Source organism: Lactuca sativa, chromosome 1 (genome assembly GCF_002870075.4).
Source record: "Lactuca sativa cultivar Salinas chromosome 1, Lsat_Salinas_v11, whole genome shotgun sequence".
Lineage (NCBI taxonomy): Eukaryota > Viridiplantae > Streptophyta > Magnoliopsida > Asterales > Asteraceae > Lactuca > Lactuca sativa.
Genome location: NC_056623.2, coordinates 229,626,390 through 229,632,778, shown reverse-complemented (window position 1 = coordinate 229,632,778; position 6,389 = coordinate 229,626,390).

The window sequence follows — 6,389 nt, the reverse complement described above, 5'->3', positions numbered from 1 at the left end:
AACGAAATTTTTGGGTCGTATTTTTGGGTCGTTTCAATAAGTGTTATGCTGATAATTATCATGTTAGTGGGAGCATGATTATTATGTTAGTATTGCAAGTTAGCAATGTTAATTATAGAAAACAAAAGTTTCAATTCGTGAAGTTGCAGGGGTTGAAAAGTTGTTTTGCTATAATTAAGGGAGAGGAAATTATACTTCATTTCAAATCAGCTTAGATAGTGAGATTTTAATCAAGTTTAGTCAAGTATATATATATATATATATATATATATATATAAATTTTATGTTGGGATGGTTCAACATAAGGAAATTCTATATATGGGAACATTATTTGCGTTCTAAATTCGATTATGATTACGACATCCCGTTTCATTATCTGAATTATGAGAACATGGCAAATAAATATAGAAATATTATAGCAAAATACTGGTCTAGAATCATGTATTTATGTGGGACATCATGAATCGTGTCCCATATGCTTCGGATATAGGATCGATTGCATGTGCTATAATATTCATCCTTTCTAAATTTTCCAAATGCTCAGGGCGTTAAGAGGGAAAAGTCTAGAATTGGATATGACTAAAATGATTAAGCAATTGTTGAGGACAATCTAAGGTTTACCAAAGATTGGTTGCTCAGGGACAGTTCGAAGTATAGTGTTAAATTTTTGGAATGGACCAAATTGACATGTTTTGAAAAGAGGCAACTCTTGTTCAGAAGTGATAGTCAAAATGGGAATATGGAAATGTTTCATAGGTGGAAGCTATTCAATCTATGTAAGATTAGAAAACTTAATGCAAGAAGGATGTTCAAAGAAATGTACTTTGAATTTAAGACTTCGTATCCATGGAATTGCTCTCCACTGGAATAATTTGTAATGTCTATTGCCGAGTCTTTGTGACTTTTGTGCATAGTCATCACAAGAGGATCGATGCATATAAGTTTAGAATCTAACAGATTTTGGTAAAAAGTGTAGGAATTTGGAATTCTTACATTTACGATAAGGTTTTGGGATTGTGGAATGAGAATAATTGGAATTATGTTCAATCGATCTATTTCACAAAGTAAAGATCATAGACAAAATTAGTGCGCATACTTGGTGTATGGCATGACTATTGCTTGGATAAACATAGCGTGCATGCTTAGAAGCATGGCATGACTATTGTTTTGATTCAAGTATAAAGTTGATTGGTTGAAATATTATACAATGAATAATGTGTAATCAATATGGTGATAAATAAAAGGTGTTATATTTATATTCATAGGTTCTGATACCATATTGGATTCGATTATTCTTGTGTTTCACTTTGCATGTTTTGACTTACAAAATAGCTAGGTTATTCTTTCCGAATGACTAAGTTATTTAAACTCTCCACATTCAGTCATATATTGGAAGTAGGTATGAATAAAGTCTGTCATGAATCGGGTTTGTAGATGTATAAGATGTTAGACATAGTAAGAGTTGCTACAACATCCATGAGTACTCCTGGAATAGGGATTCGAGTATTTGACTCAACCCATGCTCATTTGAATCACTTCATGGATTTTATCACGAGTGATCATGAGACGATAATATCTTATATTCTTCAAACCTAGAGATATGAGTTGTTGACTATGAGTTGGTTATACATTGATTGTACGAAAACGCATTGGTAACTCGATGTTATAAAACGTGCCTTTGTGTATGATTCAACAAGTAGTAGAACAAGCATATGAGTCAAAGTTTATCCATTCCTTTTACCCTTGGTGGGATAAAAGCGATATCTATGGGCCCCTCGATGATTTAGTGATGACACCCCTAAGTGCTTGGCCAAGCCTGGACTGATTTGATTTGTTCAATTAGTCAGTCATCATAAATCGGAAATTAGGAAACAACAAATGGACAGAGAGAATGATTATAATCCATGTCTCAGTCCATATGATATCTAGAATGGAGGAATATATGATCCCTTATCTAATGGACGCGTCATTGATTTGTTCAGAGTACGGCAACGACTTTAAGAGCTACGATTTCTAGTCAGGTTTTGTAGTCATACACAATAATAGTTTTAGACTTATCCAAGTGGAGATTGTTGGATTAGTGTCTAAGTCCATAGCTATAATTGGTATGTACTTGACCCAACTTGGCATGGTCCATTTGGGTTGCATGGCATCGGAACATTTGGGTAGAATTTTTTATGAGAAGAGGCTATTTATGATTTATATTAATATAATATAAGTTCTAATATATTAAAATGAAATCATATTATTTAATTAGTATTGATCAAGAATTAATTTGGAATTAATTTAGTGATCAAAAGAGGCTAATTAAATATGGACTCTTATATGTACATGGAGTGGGCCAAGGTTTATTTAGGATGGGCTAAGAGTGTATGGAAGTCCATGGATAGTCCATGGAGCTTTTAACCAATGGATCCTATGTAAGAAAGGTCATGGGTATTAGGGTTTACATGGATGTAATCCTAATCCTCCATAATATATAAAGGAGTCCTTGGTTCACAAAATGGGCACTAGTGTATGTACACAAGAGGGCATAGCCGATTTGAGCAATAGAACCTTCTCTCTCAAGTTATTCCAAATGTTGGTGATGTTGTGTGAACCATTTGAGGTGTCATACTTGGGGCACTAGGCTCTTAAGCTCCATGGAATCAAGCTACAACAAAGAAGTATGTCATTATACTAGATTTTATATTACTTGTACTTCATAATATGCTAGTTAGGATAATACCTTGGAAAATTGATATTTGCATGTATAATAGAGAAAACATAGATCCAAGGTATTTAGGATTGCATGTACACCTTAGGAGTGTTAGAATGCTCAAAACCCAACAATAATATCATATCATAATCATGATGTCAGACACATCTGGGGCGTCCGACCTACCCTTCGGCCTTAGCGACCGATACGGGGGACTAGTCCCCTCCTACCACTACTATCACAAATAACACATCATGCTAACATATAAACATATCAGGTAGTAGCAAGCCAAACAATTATTACAAAGACAATCGTCTCAACTAAACAACTACTAGGGGTCAGCCTTGGTGCCTTAGACCCACTTCTACTGGAAGGTAACTCACCTCAATGTCGCGTAGTGTCTGTACTGTCCTCGGTGTGAAAATCGACTCTCCTCGACTCCTCAATCCCTACACAAAAAATCTTCTAAGTTATCAATTCGTACTCATAACCCTCACAAGGGTCACTCAAGTCCAGGTCAAATTCAAGGTCAAACCCTGGTCAAGTAAACTCTTTGGTTAACCAGACTCGCCGAGTTGGTCTACCAACTCGTCGAGTCCCTACGTCCACATAATACTACAAACCCGTCCCTACTCGTCTCGCCTAGCAAGAGCTCGACGAGTTCACCTTCAACAACACTTGAGCCTATATTCAACCGACTCGCCGAGTTCTTCCTTGAACTCGTCGAGTTCATCTTCATCCGTATGAAGGTGTCCAGTCTATGACTCGCCGAGTCTGTCTTCATGTGGTTGGGACATTGCCTTGAACTCGCCGAGTCTGTTCATCTAGTTTCTGAGTCCTATGTTTTCCAGGCCCCTAATGAGCATATACTACTGAGTGTCCTTTTATCTTAGCATCCGGTCCACCAACCAAAAGGATCGACGAGGAAACATGAACCGACTCGCCGAGTCCCCTAAAGTCCATGTCCATAAACTCGATTTCTGTTGAGCTCATCTCATCCAAAGGGTAGATCTGACCTCTTAGGATTGATATAACACATAAAGTCATGAACATGCATGGGTCTTTAAGCTCAAAAGATCCAAAAATGAGGTCTACAAGATGCATGGGGCTCTCATGGCCATAAAGTTGGCACCTGTATGCCATGAGAACCCTCCAAGGTTCAAGATCTGAAACCATTTCTCTACATTACACCCTACAACACGAAAATATCTTAGAAATGCCCCAAAGATGTCAAAATCCAACCCGTAAAGTTGATCTAACAAGTAAGAAGTCAAGGTAGGAGCTTTTTACCTCAAATAAGCTGGAAGTGCAACCAAATCTCTGGATCTACTAACTTCATGTTGAATCTCCAAGTCTTTCCTTCCTTCTTCCAACTTCAAATTACTACAAGTGGCACAAGATAGCTCAAGAACACTCAAAAGTTGACTAGGGTTTCGTGAAAAGGGTTTGGAGATGATGGAGGCTGGGATGGAGTCCTCATAAAGTGTTTAAATAGGGTGCAAACCCTCAACTTTAGGGTTTCACTCAGACAGCTCCTACTCGTCGAGTAGGTCACTTAAACGCCCGATGAATGACGAGTCTACTCGACAAGTTGGGCCTCCAACTCGTTGAGTCCCAGAGTAAAAAATGAAGTTTTCTTGAATAAAATGAGTACCAAAAATTGGGTGTTACACTTTTATACCTTTCTAAGTTATAAAGTTTCAAGCTTTATTGCATTTCATCTTTGGATCTAAGTGTATTGGTATTTTGGTCCATTATAATGAGCTTTAAGTGAGAGTTGGGAATAAATTTTGCAACTTCATTACTCTACAAGTTCCCAGACACATTGTATGTTTTAGATCTGGACTCCAAAACCTTTTTGATCAGTTTAGAATATTTTCTTGGACCTTCATGGACTAGGAAAGTTTTGATCTTTTGCCTTCCCTTTTAGTCATGCAAGTTATTTTGGCCATTTAGGCCATTTTGGTGTATTAAAGTTTAGATCTATAAAGTTTATGACCTTGTTATGGATAAAGTTGGAAACTTTATCTATCTAAACATCATATTGATTCAGATATGAAGGTTGGAGACTTGGACATAATGGATTAAGTTGAGAAAGATGCATTTTTGGTCCCTTTGAGACTTAAAGACTAGATCTTGGTTATTTGGACCATCCTAATGGATAAATTTGGAAACTTTGTCCACTATGGACCTATTAGGAACCATAAAAATATGATCTTAGTCCCTTTCTTCCCTCCATGCAAGAGTTATGATGCCTTGGTTTATATATTAAGTTAGGATTTTGGTGTGTGGACTCCTTCTAGCCATGAAATGTCATAAAGTTGGAAACTTTATGAAATAAAATATTATTTGAGACTAGATTTGAGCTGTGGACATGAGATCTTAATGAATTAAGCACTTAATGAAGGAAAATGGAATTGGTCTAGTATGTTGGGCGTACCTGGTAGTACAATGAGCGTACTAGGCTGGAACCCTAATCAGGAAGGGATATACTACGTTGAGCAGAGAGACTGAGTATGATGGACGTACTCAGTCTGTGTTGACATGCTTTGACTTTTTGACTTTTTGACCTGTTGATTTTTTGGATAAGTTTCACTTCTGGTTAAACTTGGGTAGAATTGAGTATTTGACTAATGATAGCTTGATTTTTTGTATATATTTTATCATTCGTTTTATTTTAGTTTTAGCGTTTTTAATATTCTTTTTGTATTAAATCGTTAGATTTATTGAATATTTTTACTTGTTTAAGCTAATTTGTATAGATTTGTTCGAGCAAGATGGTATTTTGGAGTATCGTTAAAGCCACATCGAATTCCTTGCAACCACGATTGAAGTCTTGTAGCAAAATCTGGGAGCGAAAAGAAAAACAAAGCGATATAAGTTAATTTTTCGGATTTTGATAGCTTTGTGCGGCTTTCTTCAAGCGATCAGACGATGGGGAAAACGTTGTCCAATCCGATTGAGCTGAAATTTTAGGAGCATCTTCCCAACTTGTTGATATTCGATCTCACAAAAACTGAGCTGATTCGGACATGTTTTGGTCAGGTTTTTGGATTTGACGAACAACAACACAGAATGCTGTGCAGCAACCCATTTGGCAGTCCATCTAATTTATATGGCATCCCATTATATTTATTTGTCAACCAGCCCATGTTTCAATTTAATTGAACCCACTTTGAACTTGTGTTAGGAATTGAACGCAAACATCAAAAGATGCAATAGGGTATCTCATTTCATTTTGGCCAGCAGTAGGATTAGAGGGAGTGACGACACCTTTGGTGTCTCCTCCTTTCTTTTTCTTTCCTATTTTTGGAAATCAAACAATATTTTCATTGATATATATCATGATTTTATTGCGTTGTAATTAGTTATTTTCTTTTGTTTAGATTAGGTTATTTTTTGTGTTAATACTTTGATTATGGATGAAGTTTTTGGAGCAATAAAAAGTGACGATTTCAAGAAGCTGTCATCTTCGTTTCGTAATCGGTATTGGTATAATTTCTATCCTTTTGATTGTCATCATTATCATGTCTAATTAGTTTTTATTTTCAATATTGGGTGAATCTATGGAACAATTAATTGATTAGGATAGATTTGTGTGGTTTTGATGGTATGTTATGAAAATATTTTCTAGTAAAACATCTATTTATGTTCATATTTGTTTAATCATGAGTTTAGATATGTGAATGTT